This window comes from Enhydra lutris, unplaced genomic scaffold (assembly GCF_002288905.1).
Source record: "Enhydra lutris kenyoni isolate GAN:26980312 unplaced genomic scaffold, ASM228890v2 scaffoldscaffold10, whole genome shotgun sequence".
Taxonomy (NCBI): domain Eukaryota; kingdom Metazoa; phylum Chordata; class Mammalia; order Carnivora; family Mustelidae; genus Enhydra; species Enhydra lutris.
In genome coordinates this window covers 34,062,825-34,087,405 of record NW_019154094.1, presented here as the reverse complement: position 1 = coordinate 34,087,405, position 24,581 = coordinate 34,062,825, and the positions used below count along the sequence as shown (strand labels likewise).

The 24,581-nt window shown below is 38.6% G+C and overlaps 1 protein-coding gene across 1 annotated transcript in view; it reads right to left on the bottom strand.

The window, feature by feature from the left end:
* LOC111144035 (contactin 4) overlaps nucleotides 1-24,581 on the bottom strand; it is a 704,266-nt gene that overhangs the window by 182,275 nt on the left and 497,410 nt on the right. The window lies entirely within an intron of this gene.

Below are 24,581 nucleotides of genomic sequence, written 5' to 3'. Positions count from 1 at the left end.
CATTTTACCAGTACTCATACTGTCAGTCAGTAAGATTTTTATTTTGAGAGAACTAAAAGGTATACTGATAGTTGATTAAAAGAAGTCCAACCTCTTTAAGTCAAGGGAATAAGCATTTATAGTTTACTAAGCATGTGCCAAGCACTATGCAATACTTACTGAGCTAATGCTCAAATTACAGACCCAGAGAGCCTATAATTTTGATATCATAAGGCTGGAAGTCACCCTGAAAACTATTTGAATCACTTCTCTCATTTTATAGATAATAATCATTATAGTGCATCACAGTGCCACATACCTACATAGCATTTTGTGGTTTTCAATGCATTTTACAGTTTTCTATTAACTGAGAAACTGTGCAACAAAGTAACTAATCTAAACTCTTCACCCTACTTAGGGACAGAATAATTCCTAACTCTCAATTTATTCTTCTCCCAAAGTCTCTCGCTATCAATGCTAATTCTTACTCTTTCCTTACTTGTTAGGTTGAAATATTTTTCTATTATTTGAGTGAGACGGTGGTTTAATATTGTAGCAAATACTTGGTAAACACACTGACTGACTGGTTGGCTGGTCCCAAATGTAAATGTGTATTTAAAAATATTGGCTGAATAATTTATCACAGTCTAAGAACAACTTTTTTGCAAATACTTACTCATCCCAGAGTGCCAGTGGGACAAGTGTGAGAGGCAGCCACACCTGAAAATGTATGCTTCAAAGTTCTAATTTTTCTGAAGAATTAGGTAAATGCTTTGTGTGAATGAACATGAGATGCCATGCTTTCAATTATAGGGATGAATCCTAAATGACAGTGAGCGTAAATGATTTGCTACAGTGAACTACTGTGCTCCAAGGAAATTGTTACAATTTTTTTTTAAGTATATGTGCTGCTGAAGCGAGCACTGCTCCAAGGAAATCAAATTTCTTCAGCTCCAGGCTTTCCATGATTCCTCTCTTTAAGGAGTGATCTCCAGATTTGTTCAAAGCTGGGGAAGTGATATACTAGCCACCAGCACTGATTAGTTAATGTGCCCCATATTATCTTCAAAAGTTACTGTGGTGGGGAGGGGGGAGCAACTAGATAGAAAAGAAGACTCTGGTTTCAGAACTAGTTAGCTGAATTCTTATACATCTCTCTTTAATAGAATCCTGAGCTAAAGTTCAAATGTAGGCAATGTCCTTGGAAAATGGCAGAAGGACGTCAGCTTTTTATAGAGAACAGTAATTGTTGGAAAAGGCACTTCTGTTGTTTAATACTTAGATGAGTCCTAAGTGTAATTGTCCTCAATAACCAAATGTGCAACAGGAAACATATTCTGCCTTAATAATCCACTGTTTACATACAAAGGAGGGGTCATGCAGATTGCTTTCCCTTTATCACTGGATTATAACATTTCCGCATGTATTATTTTAGAGAGATATAATTATGTTTATATGAGAATAGTTAATCATTTTATTTACACATGTGCCTGTAATTATAAGTAACCCCATGCTGATGTCAAGAGGATACTCAGTATAAATAAGCAAGTGCTTCCCAGCAAGCAACTAAAGTCTCGGGGAGGAAAACCCCTTACAATAGGTCGTGGGGAAGTTCAATTGGTATGGTAGTTTTTCCATACAAACCCAGGGGATTTTAACAAACAACACAGCAAATAGCAAAGTAGAGTGTACTATTTACTCAATATGGTGTGTGAGTTTTGGGCAAACTAAGTAATCTCTGAGCATCTCAGTTCTCTCATATGAACAATGACAAGAACATTGTCTATCCCCTAATTAGCTATAGGAGAGTTTTAAGTATAAATTTGCATCTCCAAAATCACAAGGTAGAAGTTAGAAAGTAATTTACCAGCACAATATTAATCAACCCACACCTCTCCAAAGAGAGTTGTAATCAAATACATGAAATCGTATTTTCTTTTTCTAAAGATATTTTTCAAGATTGTTGCCAGTGACCAGTGATAGCAACCTCTTTGAATCCTGTAGGACAAGGCAACTAGAAAGTTGTATGAACCACGGATATCAGGGGGGTAAAAAAAAAAGGTCATCTACTTTGTTATTTTTCTAATTGGAGTTAAAAAAAAAAAAGACCAAATTTCAAACCTATATTACATAAGTGAAGCCATTTAAACATTCTCACTTTCAACTTTTAACCCACCAACTGGGGATAATAATAAATGTGATGCAGGTATGTAGTGAGGATTCTTTTTTTAAATTAAATTAAATTTAATTTAATTTAGATTCAATTAATTAACATATAGTATACTATTAGTTTCAGAGGTAGAGTTTAGTGATTCATCAGTTGCATGTAACACCCAGTGCTCATTACATCACATGCCCTCCTTAATGCCCATTACCCAGTTACCCCATCGCCTGCCCCCCTCCCCTCCAGCAACCCTCAGTTTGTTTCCTAGAGTTAAGAGTCTCCGTAGTGGGGCGCCTGGGTGGCTCAGTGGGTTAAAGCCTCTGCCTTCGGCTCGGGTCATGATCCCAGGGTCCTACAATCTAGCCCTGCTTAGAGCCCTGCATTGGGCTCTCTGCTCTGCAGGGAGCCTGCCTCCCCCCCTCTCTCTGCCTGCCTCTCTGCCTACTTGTGATCACTGTCTATCAAATAAATAAATAAAATCTTTAAAAAAAAAAAAAAGAGTCTCCCTAGTGAGGATGTTTTTATGTGAAAGCAATCTGAGTCCTAAGCACATCTGAATCATTTTAAGTTAATCATTTTAAAAGTAAAAGTAAAAAACATACCCAATTAACATGCTGTTTGGCTATTTAAAAATAAGTTAATTATTTTGGTTTCACTGCTTTTGTGACATAAATGACTTAGTGCTTTAGCAGAAGATGCAAACAACCTTAAGCACATACTGCAGTGTTTATTAAACTGTGGTCCTTAGAATATTCATTTTTTTGTTAACAGAAGTAGTCTCCCTCCCACCTATCTCAAATTTAAAAGGGTTATATAATCAAATGACTTTGAGAAGCCCTAAATTACACAAAGTTTGACAGATTTTTAAATTATTCTTTCAGAAGAAATCCTTGCAAGAGATTTTTAACATCCCAAGATTCCTCAAATGCTTTAGAGCATATTTAAGCACACAGGACTTACTTGATCATAAAACCTCCCCCCTCCCCACAATCCCCTCTACACACATACTGTTTTTCTAAAACATCTATTAATAGGTCACAAGACGTAGGTTGGGGAACCCTGGACAAATGGGAGTGATTTCCATTTTAGAAACATTAAGTATAATATGAAGATTATCAACTCTATTGCTTCAGTGTGGGATGGATCGTTAAGTGACTCTAAACAACAGAAAGCAACAAAATGCTGAATTAAAATTGTAATAAGCTTTCCAAAATGTAATAATAACACTATAACGATTTTCCATGGTGTAGAAAAGAAACAAACCACAGTTGCCAAAAACGGTCTCAAATGGATTATGTTAAAGATCCTAACCAATGTCAGTTGAACATGTGACCTTTGTAAATACCATTGAGTCCTAAAGTGCAAAGGTCGTTCAAAAAGTCTTGATTGCTACACTGGTGAGATCGTATTGACCTAAATGCCAAGTCCCCTGAAAGGGGGACATCTCTATAAAATATACCAGTTTATTTTTCTTTATAGCAAATGTCACTACCTGTAAATACTGTGTTTTTATTTGTCCAGGACAATGAGGAAGGAGCATGAGAAAGATAGTGTAAATGATAATGGAGACATCAATGCAGGTAAGATAGGTAGTGAAGCTAAAAATTATCCAATAGAGCACTTGTCCTTTATTTTAAAGATATGAACAAACTGAAGCCTAGAAAGAATAAGGTTGGAGAGTCAAAAAAGTGGCAAAGTAGACTACAGATGGTCCTGACTTTTGATGTTTTAACTTTATGATGGTATGAAAGTATGTATTCAGGAGAAATTATACTTCAAAATGTGAATTTGGATCTCTTCCTTGGCTGGCGAGAGACTGTCCTACACACTCTTGTGATGCTGGGTGGTGGCTATAGCCACAGCTCCCAGTCAGCCATGCCATCAGGAGGGTCCACAATTGATATGCTTACAACCATTCTGTACCCATACACACATTCTGTTTTTTGCTTCAAGTATAGTATTTAATAAATTACATGATCTATTGAACACTTTATGATAAAATAGGCTTTTTGTCAGAGGACTTTGCCCTAATGTAGGCTAATGTAAGTGTTCTGAGAACCTTTAAGGTAGACTAGGCTAAGTGATGATGGCCGGTGGGTTAGGTGTATGAAATGCACTGTCTACTTATGATGGATTAATTGGGATGTGACCCCATCTGAAGTGGAGGAAGATCTCTACGTAATAGTCCTTTTAGCTATACTCCCATTCCAGTGCTCCTGCCAGGAAGCAAATAAGAGCTCTTAAAATTTGAAAGAAAGGAGCCAGTACTATTGTATCACTCAACAGATACTCTAGCTTTCCCCTAAGAATCTAAGTCTATTTTTATCAGAGCGAAAGATTAATCCATTGGGTTACATGAAATGCTATCAACAGTCTGAAAAATAGAGCCAAGTAAATAAAATAAAATAAATTCTCATGCTCTGCCATGAGCAAAAATGTATCCCACTCAGTTTGATTTCCTTAGGGACTTCCATGCAATATTTATACTTACTCAAACTTGACAGATTTCTTTTGATAAGTTTTCACACACTAATTGCTCTGGAAGTGACAAACAGTTCCTGTCCCATCGGCAATTTGTAACAACTCAGTAAACAGATACTTGGAATACAATATTTAATAGATTATGAAGCTTCTGATGCTCAATTGAAAAACACTGAAACTAGTTATGTGATACTTAAGAAGGACCTAGTGATGGTTTTCTGACTTGTAGCATCCAAATTTATAGGAAATTAACTATAAAACTTCACTCTAACTTGGTTCTTTTTTCCATTTCTTTGGGCGAAGGGCAAAGAACGCCAGGTTATTCGTTCTCAAATAAGACATCAATCAAACATTTTCACATTTAAGTATTCATTGAGCAAATTCACCCTGTGATCAGAGTCCTTTGGATGGATGCTCTTAACGTGTTCCTGTTGCTAATTTCTTCCTAGAGTTATGTTATGCTTCATGACATTCTGAGTCCTGTCCCAGGGGTAGACAAATGTCAGTTTTCAAAGATGCCTTTCTTAATCCTCAAAGTTTCAAATGTGAAAGGAACCTTAGGATGACCCCGTCAATTTTACAGAGTAAGAAAATTAAATCTGGAGAAACTACATGCGTGGATCACAGCCACACATTTGGTAAGTGGGTAGTCACAGTATTGGAAGAGCTGATTCTGTTAGGAACCCATATGTTCCCCTCTGAATTTATTTTGGAGCTAGAAAAGATCAGTTTTCCTTATCTGTAAATTTCCTCATCTGTAGGTGAGGGAGTACAACTAGGTGATCTCTAAGTATCTTTCAGCATTAAAATCCCACAATTCTCTACGTATAACATCAAATCTAACATCCTAATTTGACAAATGACAAAAGGGAGATCCAAATATACCGAGTAACTTGCTAACAATACATAGGTGTTTACTGACAAAATCGGAACTAGAACTTTTTTTTTAACTAAAAAAATTTTTTAAAGTAATCTCTACCCCCCAGTGTGGGGCTCAAACTCACAACCTTAACACCAAGAATCACACATTCCACTAACTGAGCCAGACAGGTACCCTCAGAACTAGAACTTCATACACATGCGCATGTGTGCATGTTCGCACATACACACACACACACACGCATATACAAACACTACACTATGGTTATTTGAATTCAGCTCTGTTGCGTTATGTAGAAGAAAGACAGTAAAATTAACAGCAAGATATCTGGATTCTAGTCCTTGGGCTATAACCATTTTTACTTTGGTAAGTTATTTAAATGGCATGAGAGTCTCCTTATTTTTAGATAGTTTTATCAACATCTCTTCTACTTTTTATACAGTGTTTGGAACTAGAATTTAAACTGAGATAGGGTTCTAAGCAGGTAAATGTGAAAAATGTATCTTTTTTTTTTAAAGATTTTATTTATTTATTTGACAGACAGAGATCACAAGTAGGCAGAGAGGCAGGCAGAGAGAGACAAGGAAGCAGGCTCCCCGCTGAGCAGAGAGCCCGATGCGGGGCTTGATCCCAGGACCCTGGGATCATGACCTGAGCTGAAGGCAGAGGCTTTAACCCACTGAGCCACCCAGGTGCCCCTGAAAAATGTATCTTAAGTGATTCTACAGATAAACTGGGTTAGACGAGTACATTCACTAGTTTAATTCTTGGCCAAAGATTTACTAAACACAAACCTTGCACAAAAGCATGGAGCTCAGCTCAGCAATGGGAGTGAACACGGGGATTAGATCCTGTTGGTAGTTTGCCTCGGCAAAGGGAAAGAAGGCATAACTCAGTTCAGAGATCCCTGATTTGTTGTCAAAATATCTGGATTGAGTCTTGGCTTTAGCTTATCGGCTAGAAAGTAATTTCCATTCCTTAGTTTTCTCATCTGAAAAATAGGACTAATTAAAAGAATACTTGCCCTGCCCAGTCACACTGAACATCAAACATGTTGATGTCAACTTCTGTGACTATGTTTTTGTTTTTGCTTATAAATGGATTGATGAGTATTTGGTCTATTAACTCAGGGAAAGGGAGGTTATAAATTGTGAGAAGCCTAATTCATTTTAGAGAAACTAAGAATGATACCAGAAACCTTGAGCACTAAACAGGCAATAGTGATTCTGCATCATTAAACAGGTGGCAGGAGAGCCTTGGAGAAGAGGGTATCATCATTTAAAAGATTTGTGTTATTCCAAGAGGAAGTGGCCGAAAGACTGGCTTCTAAGTGACGATGCCTCTGGATAAGACCTCTAAATATATTAAGACCCTAAGTGATCCATATAAAGTCATATTTGAACTGTCATATAGTCAACAGCATTTTGTGAAACAGAAGGAGAGAGGAGGTGTCTGGAAAAAGCTGAAATCTGAAGGGCTGGAATAGGACAGACACTGTACCTCGATTAAGTACAACACAGACCAGTGGGCACTGAATACCTCTAATGATGACCATGGTCCTTTACAATGTAGGTTGCTTTGTAGTGCAGAGAACTTGGTTTAGACAATCTGCAGCAACAAGCAGGACTTGTCAGCGTTCAGAAATTGTTTCTCATGAGAAAGTGGTGCTGGGTGGAGTGGGGACAGCATGCATCTGTCCAGTTGGACCACCAATAGCTACTCCTGTACCCACAGCTGACAAAGATAGTTGACTATGCCCTACCTCGATTCATGATCATTGTCAATACAGTGCTTCAAATAGTTACCTCCAAGCAACTGGTGCTGGCACGTAAGGTCAAAACTCTTTACCATCTTTGTAGAATTGATTTAGGAGAAATGAAGTGGTGATCACACGAGGCAAGGATTAGGAAAGTGCTTAATCCCATGCAAACTAGTGGCAAGCATTTCTAAAAATAAGCCTCCTGACTATTCACTCAGTGTAGTCAATGATTATCTAGTACACGCTCTTTGGTCACTCAGATGAGGCAGTGGAGAGATGGGAAGTAAGATGGAAAAAATGGATATTTTCTTCTCAAGTATATAGACTGCATATTGCTTTTGTGTATAACTTATAGTCTCCTCCATTTTATGGGTTACTTCTTGTTTTCTTGCCTCTATTTTATTGAATAGATTAAGCATTTTGAGGGGCATATATGTTCTTTAAAATTCTGTAGGCTTAAGTTAAGGAATTTAACTTGAAGGCAATTTAACACATTGTCTCGATCATAAGCCAAATAGGAGTATATATGGAATATATATAAAACTCACACAAATCTTAAATGTATAAGGAAAGGCTTCAACAAAGTCATATACTTATAGCTGATTACTTCAGGATGTGTTCCCAGATTCCTAGGGGGACATGCTGACTCTCCTTTGCTCTCAGAAATATATCAGAAAAAAAGTTTGAGAAATATTGTCTAGGTCTGATGTCAGCAAACCTTCATCCACGAAGGGAAAAAAATCCATATATTTTTTCTACAGAACAGCATCCTTCTCGTTAGCACTTTCAGACTCTTAAGTAGAGGCTGGGAACTGATGGCACACAGAATGGATGTAGCTTGCATAAGCATGCATCTCTTCTATGGTTTTGCATGCTTTAAAAACAGTAAAAATCAAATAAACATCTCCATATTGGGACTCTCTTGAAACTCAAACACAACTCTCAGTTGTCAGTCCTCAAGAGTAATTAGAGAGGTACAGGATGGCGTCTGCTACACTAACGGTTCTCTAGCTTGAGTGAGCTCAGAATCACTAGAATGCCTTGTTACCACACAGAATGCTCCACTCCACATCAGGTTTCTGATTCAGAAGGTTGGGGTGGGGACCAAGAATCTGAATTTGAAACAAGTTCTCAGGTGGTGGTACTGCTGCTGCTGCTGTTGGCCTGGACATCCATCCTACTTGAAGAAACACTGCTTTAAAGGACTGAAACACATTAATCTCATTCCATCAGGGAAACAACTGGCAGAACTGAGTATCGGCTTGCCATTTAGGAGAGGGTAGGGGGTCTCCATTTGGTCACAGTTTCTCCCAATCCCTACTTCTTGTACAGGCCCAGATGGCTTGGTAGGCAATTTAGCTCATGACCTGTTTTGGAAGACAGAAGAAAGCCAAAGAAATGGCAGTGACACTTAGCTGCATGTTTTTGTTAGCATGAAAATGGTACTTGGGAATATAAATATGAGCTAATGGAATAAAGGCAGGGGTGGTACCGAAACTACACACAGTCAACATTAGAGCTTTGTACGACTGTGATCAGCAGTGGTCCAGCCCGCTCAGCATAGTCAAACCGGCAAGTCTAAAGCGGAGAGAGGTAACTTGACTGGACTATCATGGGCAGATAAAAATACTGCTCATTGGGATTAAAGGGTACTTATTTCAGTTATTTGTTAAAAATCTGGCATTTAAAGAAATCAAAGGTATCACCGTATTTTATGAAGACCTCAAATACAATATCCATAGCTCATTTGGTAAGTATGCTTGCTTGAAGCATAGATACCTTTGACAGTCACGTATAAAATACTTCAGACAATGTGAAAACTGCTTAACAGTTAACGAGAGAGCTATCAAAGATCAATGCCCCATTCCAGAGAGAATGCCACTTTCCCTCAGGTGGAAAGTGAACAGAAGAAAATAAGATATAACTCCTTCAGCTTAATGCTTATGTCCCCTTCAACAACGCCTTCTGCCTGATTTCAGATTCTCTCTAGGAATGTTGGGGGAAGGTGCTGTTGGAGGAAAGCATAGCCAATTAGTTATCCAAATCCCGTGGATTAGAATTTCATGGGATTTTTTGCTTCTGTGCCCATCTCACCATTACCTGTCATTGGCCTAAGAACATCCTGCCATTTTGCCAACTTTCCAGGCCAACCCACATACCATTGCCAGATTAATTTGTCTAAAGAACAGTTTTGGATCATGTTCCTCCTTCCCACACAAGTCCTCTGTGATATCCACTGCAACTTGGATCAAATAAAATACATTAAGCTAGTAGGCAAGTCCTTCCAAAGCAGGACTTCAAATCATCTAGTTTTAGCTTTCTACTCCTCTCTCCATGTAAGTCCATTTTCTGGGGGTGTACTCTTGAAGCTAGGCTCTGCAAAACATCAGAGAGGCTGATTACTTTGATTAATTTGTCATACAATACATATCTATTCCCTCTGAAGTCACCTTTAAATGAAAAGATAAGGCATTGCAGGAAGGCTCTGCCCACCTGTCTTGGCTTTAAGCAGGGAGCTCTGTTTTTTCACTTTTTTGTGATTTAGCCTTCCCAACAAAACTATATTTTAAGAAATGTTTGTTCTGCTAAGTAGGGTTGCTTAAGGTAGAGTGGAAAAACAGTCACTGATCCCCTGATGTGCTCTATGCTTTTCAATTCTCCCTGCTTAGGCTTGGGTACTCTCTCTCTCTCAGGATGCCTCCCAACTTCTGCTTATCACAATCACTACCTTTTGTAAAGAGCCATTTTCCCTCTTGGAAGTACATGTGGTCTCTCCTCAACAACCAAATGAGCATGTGTTTCTTTTCTGCCTCATGGCAACTACACAGTATTTCACCTATTAAAATTTTGTTTTTCCTTTATTACAATGGCTCAATTGCTTGTTTCTTCTCCAGATAACAGATTTGAGTATTACTTATGGACAAGAATACATATGGCAGGGGAACATATGCTTTGTCCCTCACATTCCATAATCAACTTAGTGAATATTAGTTGAAATGAATTGGAATTCCAAATGTTACAAGTTTCCTAGAGCAACAATTCATTACTGAACTCTAGGCCAAAAGTATTAGTGAGAAAGAAGTTACCTGTAAAGAAGAGAATACAATATATCCATCAGAACACTGACTGCAAATCAGAATCACTGAAATTAGAGGACAGGAAATCTATAACATCAGAACCCACATTTTTTTTTTAAAGATTTTATTTATTTATTTGACAGGGAGAGACACAGAGAGAGAGGGAACACAGCAGAGGGATCGGGAGAGGAAGAAGCAGGCTTCCCACAGAGCAGGGAGCCCAATGCTGGGCTAGATCCCAGGACCCTGGGATCATGACCTGAGCCGAAGGCAGATGCTTAATGACTGGACCACCCAGGTGCCCCAGAACCCATATTTTTCAAATCAGAATGCCTAGGTCTTTTCTCTAAAAACAAACAAATAAACAAACAAAAAACAAAAACAAAAACAAAAACCTTCCCCCCTTTTTTTTCTTCTAACTCTCTGATGCTAGTTTTACTGAGTTTACAAAATGGCAGTAAAAGAAGATAACTAATTCATAATCTTCCAAATACCTAAGAGAAAGACTCAGTAAAAGCAGAGAGGTAGGCATGCAGAGATGGCTAGCCCATATAACACAACAGGCTAAATGACATGTGGCAATGAAACCAGATGACACCTGTGTGGCCTGGCCACACTGTGGGTACTTGAAGGTGGCAGTCATCCCTGGACTACAATATTTACTTGTAGGAGGAAATAAACTTGGATTTGGTGAGCCAGATTTTCTTATCTACCCTTAAGTAAGGCTTTGTCTTACAAGTACATGAGCAGAACCAAATTTTGACACTTCATAACACTCTAGTATTCATTACCTCATTTGTTGCCTCTATCAGTTTTTGGAAATAAGTTGAATAAAGATTAGTTCCATTGGAGTGACAGGGAAAATGAGACATAGGAAAACACGTGATCTATTCTAGGACCACAGAGAAAACTAGTGGAATTAGACTTAGGATTGAAATGGTACTTTGGCAAAGATTCCTCTTTCCATGCTAGAAGCCATTGCCCCAGCCACTTTCAGCTTAACTGAGCCAGTAACAAGGTGGGTGCAGGGGTTATCATGACTGACATTGCCAGGCCCTTTGCTGAAATAACTACAATGGGAAATGTGGCAGGGATCAGCACCCTCCTGTTTGCTTTTGTATGCCACAGTACCTGATCTGGTACGGCTCTCAAGAGATGTTCAGAATTTCAGGGAACTCGGTAACCAGTTAAATCTTGAAATATCAGGATATACAGGTCACTCGTATATCAACATTTAAAGATATTTTCTATGAAAGGGCCCCACAAATCATCATTAATGCAATTTGTGCTTTTTGTCACAACATAATCAAAATCTGTCTTATTACTTTAGGCTTAGCAATTTCTGGGGAGAAAGGAAAAAAAAATACTCAATGAGGAAACTGAAATGCATTCGTAGGAATGACTAAAAATTTTGAGTAAATGGTAGAAAATGTCAGTTAAACTCTAATTATTTACATTTTTAAAAGGATTCAAGCAGTAATATGACTAACAGAACAAGTTTTCAAGCAATGTCACCAACTCCCACGCAAGTCACTAATACACAGCCTTTTCATCAGATTATTAAACAATTCTACACCCTCCTCAATTAAAGATGTGATCAAAATTCAAACAACTGACATTTAAATTCTGAGCCTAAATTAACCCTTAATCAAATCTGCCAAGCAAATACTAGTTTTCATTGTAATCCAAGATGCTTTTTCCCACCTCTTCTCTGAATTTTGCGAAAGATGAACTAAAACGAATAACAAAAGCATTTGGCCTCGTGGTCTATTAAAACCTTTCCTAAACAGAAGTATTTATTTTTATTTATACCTTTAAAAACAAAAAAGATATTCACTGACTGTAATGGTCAAGTTCTGCCTTGAGATGCGGTGGACAGAACCAAAGGAAAATTTAATCGTTCTTGAGTTTTTCTTCCCTATTTGCTTTGCCATAAAAAGCAGGTTTCTCTTCTTGGCAATACATCTTCAATTGGTTCTCATAGTACCAAGCGGTCATTCTTTAAAGGCTGGCCACAGGAATCGGGATGAGTCTTGAGCTAGACCAATCCGATGACCTCATCCCCTAAGGCACAGTGTTTAAGAAGAGTCATATGACACAAACCAGCCAATCAAAAACTTCTAAAATTCAAACCCCTGCTAAAAGGGGCCATTTTCCCTTAGGTTTGGAGATTCTGGGGCTGCACAGCAAAGTGCCTTCTGCGCATGTGCAATGTGCTACTGACAAGCTGGTCTGAGAGGATAAAGCCAAGACTCAGGGCTGAGAGGCAGAACAAGTGAGCGCAGGTGGCATCTGAGTTACTCAAGAAAACCAACTTGGAGGGAGAATTCTTGTCTTTCATATAATCTGCTTTTTAAAAAATCAGTAAATCTGTTCATTAAAAAAAATTCCCTAGTGGATACTGAGTTTCTGTCCTCTATGATCAAGTGTCTTGACTACTATAAACCCTTGTCATTTCTTTTTCTAGTTAGAGGCTTATCCCACCTCCCCTCTTCCATTAGCAGTGTCCTCCTCTTACACTGTTCTAAGTCTCCTCTCAATGTCCTTTGAAAAATAATTGTATACTAATCTCCCATCCCATTCACTACTTAAAACTGACTCTTAGAAATAGTGGATTCTTACCAATGACTCTTGTATCTCTTTTACGGTAATACAGCAAAGACAGGGGGCTGGGGAGGGAGGCAGCTTTGAGAGACGCTTTCAGAGGAAAATAACATCTGCTAATCAGTTATTTATTTGGGGTGTGTGTGTGTGTGTTAAAATTAAATATCCTCACCTAAGGTATTTTAAGAGCATTCTCTATGACTGGTCAAATATGTACCCTAGCATATGGAGTTAGACATATCTCTCTGGTCCTAAAGTCTTGCTTTGCCATTTCTGTAAGACACAGGCTACTTAAATTATCTAAGAGTCAGTTTTCTCATTGAAAATTGGGGATAATACTACACTTTCTAGGTGGTTGAGAGGATCAAGGGCAATGCTGTAAGCTAAGTGCCTAATTACAGTTAGCACACTGTCCAGCATATACAAGCGCTCAATGTTAATATTTATTATTATTGATAAAGGATTGGAAAAAGAACTCTTTGATGATCTATATATTCATTCAACTTCCCTGTGAAGATCCATTCTAAATCATCCACTTATATTATCTTACCAGATCAGGGTTTGTGATTAATAAAGCTACAATAAGATTTTATCTTAGTATAGTACTCATTTTTCTGAGATTATTTTCATTTATGATAATCTTTTGGTTCATCTCTAGGAGGCAATATCTATTTTCCAGGAAAGGAAAATGAGGAACACAAAGAATAATGACTTATTAAAACTTAGCATTAAAGAAAACTAACCCAAAAAATTAAATCTGACCATTTGTACAGTGCTAGTATACTTATGCTAATAAGTTGAAGTAGCAAAATTATAACTTAAAACTAATTTGTTCTCTCAGTTTCTAGAAACTGAGGAAGAGGGTGATGATAAACAGAGGTATGATAGGTAATAAACAAATGCTGTATTTGGGAAACGTAGCAGGAAAGTTGTATTTAGAACTCGTGTATTACAGACTATAGCTGGAAAGTATCCTAGAGATCATCTGTCTATCACTCTCCTTTTAGGAACAGGGAGAGGTACCTAGGAAGGAATGAACCTTTCTTGGTTTGGTTTGTAGTTAGCAAGTGAGTAGGCAGCACTTGGAACCCACGACCTTGGTTTTTATGCCCACGGCTCTTTTCTCATATAGTGTAGTAGAACGACAGTAGGGGAGGAGGTGTCCTCCATCTCCTTTTGTGATCTTGGCCAAATCACTTAATCTCTGTAAGCCTCAATTTTCTCACATGTAAAGAAGGGATAACCCTCACCTTGGAAGCCTGATGACCGAATAAGACCATATACGTGAAATCGATTTGTAAACGAGAAAACACCAAGCAAAGGTGAGAAATCATTATTAGACAGGGAGTGAAAATAGATTTCAACTTGACTGAGGAGCTCTCCCTAATTGGTATTGGCTCTCCAGAATGCTATGTTAGGGTTCTGAGGATGCGATGAGACTTGAGGCAAAAGGAGACAAATTGATCTAGGATGTCCATCATGGGTATCAGGGTGGGTGCTGGAGACACGTGACAAATAGGTAGGATGCTACCTCTGCATAAATGAGTAGTGGCTATGACGGGAAGAGGAGAGCCCTGAATGAACAGGCAGACGTTTTAAAACCTACTTTTTCACCTCCCTGTCCCCATAAAATATAAAATTCTACAAAATGGATATACTTTACCAAATCTGTGCATTGTCATGCGACTAAATGAAATAATATATGCAAAAGAGCCCAAGATGCATTAAAGTAAATCCAGTAGAGATGGGTTAATATTATGATAGAGTTAAAAATCACACATACAAACATGTCTTACTCATAGAAAATACCTCCTCTGTGTGGATGAAAGTGAAAGTTAATTACCCCTCTACAATAGTGGCAAAACAATGCAAACCTGATGTTCTTAAGTAAATGTTTGTAAAAATACATTTTACCCATCTTCGATTTCAAGCATTTTGCCTGTCACTTTAAATTGGCTAAATGTTTGACAGATGTTCAATAATTGACACAGCTTATCTTCCTCTCCCAGGCTCTTTTCCTACTCTATCGCCAGCATTTCTAGTTGCTATAGCAACTGTAAACATTAATGATTATTCTGACATGCCAAGGGGATTTAAACACATTCTTAAGTTAAAAGTTCCTTCGGGGGGAAAAAAAAGAGTTTATCCATCTCTGGGAAGATGGAAAATACTATATGATTTAAATTCCTTGGTTACTGGAATCTATTAGAGCTAAATACACAAATCTGCTTCTATAGTTCCGCATAGGTAATGATTTTTTTTCCCCTCCCTGACCAACAAAAGGAGGTGTGGGGAATTGAGAAATTCAGCTTTCTCTGATGAAAGGGAAAAATAATTTATCTAGATAAATGATAAATAACAGAAGCTGGTGAGGAGTTTTGAAAGAAGGAAACTGCCTGAAGTTTCGTGATAGAGCACACTGTTTCACAAGGATCTGGGTGCAAGTTAAGTACCTCCACTTACAGCCTTAGTGGTTTCAAGAGTAAAACCGGAATGATGATATCTATCCTAACCACACATGTCACCCTAAACTGTGAAATGTACAAAATACATGGGGTCATTACTGCGTTTTGTGAGAAAGTAAACAATAGTCTGTCCTTTGGAAGAAACTGAAGATAAACAGAAAGATAGGAACATATACAACATTTATTTCAAGCTGGGGGCCATGAGCCAGATGTTCTCGTTCCCATGCTTACTACATAAACATTTTTTCAATGACTGCCAACATTCAAAAATTGAAAGATTTCCCATAGAATTCCACATTTAAGTCTTCTCATGAAAAACCACAAGACCAAGCAATGTTGACCCTCTGTTTCTTCAAGGCAGTTACTGGCCTGAGATGCGCAATGGCTCATCTATTTGACGGGATCATGAGGAACTCCACCTTACCCACATTATCTTTTTTTAAAATTTGATTTAATTTTTTCAGTGTTCCAAGATTCATTGTTTATGCACCACACCCAGTGCTCCATGCAATACGTGCCCTCCTTAATACTCACCACCAGGCTCACCCACCCCCCCATCCCTCTTTCCTCCAAAAACCTCAGTTTGTTTCTCAGAGTCCACAGTCTCTCATGGTTTGTCTCCCCCTCTGATTTCCCCCAATTCCTTCTCTTAATGTCCTCCATGTTATTCCTTATGCTCTACAAGTAAGTGAAACCATATGATAATTGACTCTCTGTGCTTATTTCACTCAGCATAATCTCCTCCATTTCCATTTATGCTGATGCAAAAGTTGAGTATTCTTCCTTTCTGATTGTATACATGGACCACATCTTTATCCATTCCTCTTTTGAGGGACATCTTGGCTCTTTCCACAGTTTGGCAATTGTGGTCCTTGCTGCTATGAACATTGGGGTACAGATGGCCCTTCTTTTCACTACATTTTATCTTTGTTACCCACATTAACTTAATCATTTACATTCTTACCTGCCTGGCTCTTGGAGAAGATAGAGTTTTTAAACTGACTGAACCGCGTTCATACATGCACTTGTAAAGCAAATCTTCCAGATTTTCACCAATCCCCACCATTCTGTACTCCTTGCTCTTCTTGTACAAAGCAGGGGGCAGCTAGCATCTGTGCTTTCACCTTGTGGAGGAGCACAGGATAACTGCATCTTTCCCCTCTGTCACTGTATAACTCCTGAGGTCCAGTGACTGACTAGGGCAAGCATTAATGGAAAATGGGAGGCCAAAAGAAGCCATTAAAATCTTATCTTTCTCTATGTGTACACTTTCTCCCCCTTTAAAAAATTATATTGTGGCAAGATATACAAAAAATTTACCATTTGAATGTTTACAGCTCAGGTGGCATTAGTACATTCAAATTGTTGTACAACTGTCACCCGGAACTTTTCATCACCCCAAACCATGACTCTATATCCACCAGGTCTAGATTTGAATTGCTCAATCAACAAATATTTCTATGTACCTATAATGTGCCAGGCATTCTCCTAGATACTACAGAGCAGAATATAGGCAGTTGGGACACAGTTCTAGGGGAATTAGGTTTCCTGAATCCTGCTCACTTTTCCAAGACAGTTTATCTTATGATTAGTGGTATATACCTCTCCCCTCCTGAAATAACTCTTTGGGGATGCGATCCTGGGCTGCAAGCATCCCTTAGTATGTAGAAGATGATAACTGGACATTGCTTGTTTTTGGTGTTTAGCTTACCCACACCTTGTAAACTCAGCCCCATTTTTCAGCAGGCATCATTTCTCATCCGCTCTCAGTAGATGCTATTATATGAGTCGGGCTTATCCTCATTCTGGTTCCAGGAATGAGCATATGTTCTATGTCTACTTGATTAAAATTCTGTCCAGCACCACCCCATAACCTCCAGTCACCATAATTAGTTTAGGGGTGGGCATATGACTCAAGCTGGCACATGAAGTCAATTTTGAAGCTTATGCTAAAATTATTGGGAATGAGCCATGCTCTTTTTGCTGGGGTTATCATACAGCAAGAGCCAGCCTGAGGAAACTAGAGCCAAAAGACAGATAGACAGATTCCTAAAACTATCACTTGAGAACTAAAACCTATCTGCATTGAATGGGAATTTTATGCCAATAAATCCTCATTTTTGTTTAAGCTTATTTGAATTGGATTTTGACACTTGCAACCAAACAGATCTTGATAAGAGAACAATTAGACAATAGAAATATTAGAGAGGGTTATATCATCTTAACAAGTAACCAACGGCCAATTGTATGATAACTCCTGGAAATCTGTTCTCAAACTCTTTCTTCTTAATTCTCTTTGAAACAAAAACTATCCACCTTGCCCCTGACTAATTCTGCTAGTACAAAACTGCCCTAATACATCCTTGTCTTATCTGCTTTCATTCTTCTTCCTCTGATGTCTATTCTTCCTCATTCTAACTAAAAAAAAATGTCATCTAAACACTTATGCTAAAATTTTAGATATAATGTTGCATTTGCCATTGTTAGCAGGGTGATCTTGGGTAAGTCAGTTCAACTCAGAGTTGTTCTAGTAGTCAAGTTGGCCCTATAAGAGTACGGAGATGGGGAAGTCAGGCATTGTTATTTTCTAGGGGTATTTCTGTAGCTGATCTCTTCTGATGGATCATGGTGAAGATTCAGGACAGAGGGTAAGGATGGAGTGAAGGAAAGTCCTTCTCAATGAAGGCTCTGAGCACAAGCATTCAATGTTCATCTGTAATTTGCTAGGTGGCCAGGTGCTGGCACACTCTGTACAAGACAGACACAAATGACAAAAAATCACACATGGATTGGTTATTCTGCAAAGGAGGGCATGTGGCACAAAATTATTTTCAGCCAGCTTCAAAAACACAAACATACCAACATTAGCTATAACGGACAAGAGGCATATAATTTTAGCATTCCTGCCACCCTGCAGATTGCAAATTGCTAGGTCAACATGGATTAGCTGACTCTCTCTTATGATGCCTGACCCTAGCTATACTTTTTCAGCTTGTGGTAGGAGTTTGAATTTCTTTTGCTCTCCATGAGCTTCTTAACTAAGACCTGTTGAACAAGAGGGTGATCTTAGTCTTCGGTAGATCTCTGCTTGTGGAAAATTGCATGTAGATAGGCCTTAGTGACCTCAAAGGTGATAGGTGCCAAGGTCACAGTTCAGCTATCAGAAGAAACTGCCAAGTCTAGCCCTTGAAACTTTTGCCTTTTCCTTCCTGAATATGATAAAAAGATGAGAATAATAAGGGTGTAATAAAAGGACTCAGACCAGAGAACTATGGTCAACAAGCTGAGAGTATATAAAAACAGGACTGATTATAAGAAAAACAAAACAAAACAAAACATGAGTACCCACTCTATACAGCAACACTTAAAACACATAAGCATGAAATACTAGTTTAACTGAATTTAAAGAGGCATTCTGTGCTAAAGCCACGGGGACAAATACATTGGGAAAATAACAAGTTGAAAAAAATTGGGTACCTTTCTTCACTACAGTACTTCTCCAAATCCTTGAGCTGTAAAATCTCCAAGAAGAGAATTTCATATACAGCATTTCCCAAATCAAGGAACTGTCCCACACACCCTTAAAGTATGAGAGTTGGTTACTGGAAATGTAAAAATGGCATTTCTATTACCATAATGTCATAGCAATTCAGAAGTCATTAATTAAAATACATAATTAGCTCAGAAGCCTTTAGTTGGTATTTATTTTGAAAAATCTGTTATAAAAGATCTAAATGAGAAGTGTATGAGGAGAGGTTTGAAGCAGCATTCAAGTAGAACTCAGAGTAGATGCCATGAGGAAGGCAGATCTTAATTCTTAACATGTCATCTCTAAGTCATTTACTCTCCTTAAGCCTCATGCATAAAATAGGACTAATAATTTACTTTTCTCAAAGGGCTTTTCTCAATATATCACCTACTTTGATATTGTCAACATGTCTGTAATGGGAATGTAATTCCTAGTTTTGAAAAGGGTTCTCAAGTAATGTAAAAACCCTCTTGTCCTATACTCTTGGAACCTAGTTAGTTGATTAGTTTAAAAAGTTACTAAAAGTGGGAAATCATGAAAAAAAAAAGCCACATTTACATCATAAACATTTTATCCAATCAAGTTATCTAATATTATTTATTTATTTATGCACTTTAAATATTTCTATATATTACTCATTAATAAATTCTTATTTAGATAATTAAAGTATTATTTGTCAATCTTTTGATATAGGAACAATGTACCCCTTTGTCTTCTTGTTTCTTATCTTTTTTTTTTTTTTTTTTTGGTTGACTGTTGACCGGGGTTGATGTTATCATTTTTACCTAAACTACACCCATCATTCCTGGGACTTGATTTTGTTAAAATAAGACATGTGAAACTACAGGAATACAGAATCCTACTAGAGTTTAATGACCCTCCCCCCCAACTTTCATAATTATCTTGCCCACAGCATCTTTATTTTTCACTGACTTGCCTTTATTGAGTCTTTCCCAAAGGATTCCAAGTAGTTTTTGTAGAAATGACAATTCTTTCCTTTTTATATTTCATTAGTTTATGTAATATTTAAACTAAGTAAGTGCAACTGGCCTAAACAGGCTTAGGAACAAAAACAACTGATTCTTGGCAAGTATACAACTTTATAGGGAGGAACAAAAGGATATAGGTTCACTTGATTGTAGCCTACCCAGCGATGAGCCTACAGCTTGCCACAGGCAATCAGCACTGTTCATTACAGAAGGAATGGAGAGAATCTCTTTATTCAGGAAGTTAGGTAAGCGGAGGTGGGTTGGCAGAGCCTCTATCGTGCTTTACAAGAGGCCATATTCTGTTTTATTGCCCTGTAAGCAGACTCTGGCTTATTAGACCATGTAATTATATCTTAAATCTCTGCATGGGCTTCCTATAGAAGCACTGCAGGTTGACTTCTAACTGGTTGGTTCCAGTAGGGGAGACTGATGGTGGGACCTGATGGGTGGATGACCAATGACCAATGACTAATGAATATGGAGAAGACAGTTTTCTAGATATCTCAATTGTGAAATACAGATGATTGTCCAGTCTGAATACAACAGCGCATTTCAACCTTTCCACTGATGTACCTGAATAGTGGGATATAACACTCACTCTGAAGAGGCAGGAGACAGATCCTGAAGTAGTCTACTGCAAGCCAGGGGTTTATATTACATATTTATTCTACTTCCAAATTCCGGTAGCTAATACATCTATGGTGGTTTTAATACAAATTTTTTAAAAAAAGATTTTATTTATTTATTTGACAGAGAGAGAGATCACAAGTAGGCAGAGAGGCAGGCAAAGAGAGAGAGAGGAGGAAGCAGGCTCCCCGCTGAGCAGAGAGCCTGATGCCGGGCTCGATTCCAAGACCCTGAGATCATGACCTGAGCCGAAGGCAGAGGCTTAACCCACTGAGCCACCCAGGCGCCCCTTAATACAAAATGTTTTAAAATATAACCGTGAAATTCCTCAAATCTGTTAATAAATACAGTTCTTGGAAAGGAGAGTATACCACATGGTGCCAAACACAATTAAAGGGGGAAAAAAAGGCAGTGAAAGAGATGGTACTATTTTAGAAATATCAGGGAAGGAGTATGACCAGAGCTTTAACATGAAAAGGTACAAGCCATGAAGGTATCTAGGAAATGGGAATTTAAAGGCAAGGGAAAAGCGATCACAAAGGCCCCACTGTACGCAAGGACATATTTAGCGTCTTTGAGAAACAGTATATTGGTGCAATATCATGAGAGGGAGGATGATGATGGAGATTTACCAGGGATAAGAGCTAGTGGAGGCTGTTAGCCCCTAACAGGGGTTTTAGGGTTTTTTTCCTGGATCAGATATAAAAGACTTTGGACAGTTTTATTATTTTATTTTTATTTTAAAGATTTTACTTATTTGACAGAAAGAGACACAGCGAGAGAGGGAACACAAGCAGGGGGAGTGGGAGAGGGAGAAGCAGGCTCCCTGCTGAGCAGCAAGCCCAATGCTAGGCTTGATCCCAGGACCCTGGGATCACGACCTGAGCCAAAGGCAGATAGATGCTTAACAACTGAGCCACCCAGGAGCTCCTGGACAGTTTTAAGCAAGGAAGAAACATGAGCTGATTTATATCTCAAAATCACTATTTTTCTATAATATGGAGAGTGGTAGGAATTGAACCAGGGACAATGGTTAGGAGGTTGTTATGAAATCCAAGGTAGTTAAGATGGGAGCTTGAATGAGGGTGGCAGTTGTAGAAGTAGGGAGAAGTGGTTAGAAGCAGGGTATATTTTGAAGGTACAGTGGAAAGGACTTGTAAATAAATTGGATAGTGGTGGAAGAAAAAAAAAGAAATTAAGGATTATGTCCTAAATTTCAGTCTTGAGCCATTGCATAAATAGAGCTGTCCTTTCCTATGATTGGAAAAACACTTAGGAGGATCAGAGTTAGTAAGAAGATCAAAGCTCAGTTGTGGTCATACTATCTTTGAGATAACTGTTAGGCAAACAAGCAAGATGATGGTCAGACAATGGTTACACGAGTCTAGGATTTAATTTTTTTTTTTTTTTTTTTTTTTTTTTTGACAGACAGAAATCACAAGTAGGCAGAGAGGCAGGCAGAGAGAGAGGAAGGAAAGCAGGCTCCCTGCTGAGCAGAGAGCCTGATGCGGGGCTCGATCCCAGGACCCTGGGATCATGACCTGAGCCGAAAGCAGAGGCTTTAACCCACTGAGCAACCCAGACGCCCCACGAGTCTAGGATTTAGGAGGGCAGGGTGGTGAAGCGAGACATTTGGGAAATATCAATATAAAATTGGTATTTGAAGCCATGGGTTATATGACATCATTAGAGAGTATGTGTGTGTGTGTATATATATATATAGAAAAAGAAAAAGGTCTGGGGCGTGAGACTGAGCCTGAGGGTACTTAAAATTCACTTTAAGAAGATGGGAAGAAGACAGGAAAATGAGACACCAGACAAGGAGACTGAAATGGGAAGCCAGTGAAGTGAGTAAAGGCATATCAAAATCAAGGGAAGAAAGTATTCCAAGAAGTTTAGAGTGATCAACTATATCCAAATGCTGCTGACTGGTTGAATAAAATGAAAACTGGGAATTTACCACTGGCAGTAATACCAATGGAGTCACATGTGAGGCTATTTAAGTGCAATTGTGGGGAAGAGTCCTGATGCACTAAGCGTAAGTGTATAAGGTATTGAGATAACTCTTGGGGCAGTTTTTGCTATAATGGAGAGCACAGAAATTGGGTATGGGGCTCAAGGGACTTCCTATTTTATTTAACACAGAAGATGTTGCTGCATGTTTGAATGCTGATGGGGGTGATGCAGCAGGGAAGGAGAATTTAACTAATGCAGGGAAAAGGAGAAAAAAAAAATGGCTGGAGCCAAGTCTTTGAATGGGTGAGAAGTGACAGAGTCCAGGGCACCAGTGTATGGAGTTGACCTTAGAGGCCCAAAGAGACTTTGTATTTGTGTTAAGGGAGGGAGCAGAAAGCATCCATTGCTACAGCCACTATCCAAGACCAAAATGCTATTGTCTCTTGGTCAGACTATTAAAACTACCACATTCTTTGTCCCTCTTCACACACTCCTCCCCCTCTGCAAGCCATTTCCCACATCTTGAGTTATATTTTCAAACTATGAGCATAATTACCTAAAACCTAATGGCTTTCCATTATCCTTGTGTCAGAGAACATAATCCTTAAGACAGCTTCAACAACGCACAGTGAGAATATTTTAAATGTTGAATGAAGGCTCAGTATTTTCTCTTAACTAATGTATTCTGGAAAACAATGAGGGGGAGTGGTTTCTGTATTTTTTATAAACTTCAACTGGATAGAAATGGTTCTTCTGTTTTTACATCATATATTTCAATGTGACCTAGTTAATCCTTTAATAGCTAGCTTTCGGCACCTTTGATCAGTTTCTTACTGTGCTATAAAAGATTAGATCCTATTCCTAAGAGTAAATCTCCTGTGGAACATTTCCTTGGTGAAATGTTTAATATTGTGGTCAATGGAGGAAAATGAAATTCCTACAAATGCCTGTGTTATCACGAACAAGAACATTTCTAATAACTGTGCTTTCAACCTATTCCCTTCTGTTCCTAATGGATATACCTTTCCTATATAACAAAGAGCCTCTGACCACCGCCCCCCCCCCACCAACATGAAAAGATTTCTTCAGGAAGGATTGAGCAAATAACCAAATACAGACTTGCTGGCCAAATACAGACTTGATGTTGGAACCAAGTTGGGAATGGATAAATTCCTTTATTCAATGCTGTTTACAGAACGGAATTCCTGATTTTGTCCCCATAAGATTGATGAAATTGTAGCAGAAAAATAAAAACAAAAATAATCCTAATCCTCTTTCATTTGTAAATTAATTCTCTACCACAGTACATTTTTGTGGTTATGATGGCAGAATAAGCAAAATAAAGAGATTTGAATGAACGCAGGATAGAAAAGAATAACATGAAGCAATTTTAACTGGGATTGTATCAGCTGTGATTTTAAGGGCCTATTTAGCAAAGAGGCTTTCATTAAAGTTAAACTGTCCCTGCTCCCCTTCCCCCAGGAGATTCACTTAAAAACAAGAACCGGAAACCAGCTCCAAGTAACAAAGCCCAGATAGAAGGATGGATCAGGCCAGGTGGGGACATCCAATCAGTGGGGGGTTGCATACTGTCTCCCTAGTCTCCAAGGAGTATGGGCCCCCGCCCTTTGGGAGCCTTTTGGCGCCAATCCTAATCAAGGTGTAATAGACTGGTTCAAATGTCTGCTAGGGTAAATTGTAATTCAATTGGTCACCTAGCATCACTGCGCCGCTTTCTCTGTGTGTTACAATTTCATTGGCCTCCTGTGTGTGGCCAGGTCCAACCACATGGCCTTTGCTCTATAAAGTCTGCAAAGTAGGGAGAGGTGGCCCTCTCTTGTAAGAGGCACTGCCCCGTACGTTGGGTTAGATTCTTGATGCTTGGTGCAAAATAAAGCTTTGCTTGACCTTCGCTTTATATCAGTCTTGCTCCTTTTTTTTTTTTTTTAAGATTTTATTTATTTATTTGACAGATAGAGATCACAGGTAGGCAGAGAGGCAGGCAGAGAGAGAGGAGAGAGGAGGAAGCAGGCTCCCCGCCAAGCAGAGAGCCCCACATAGGGCTCTCTGC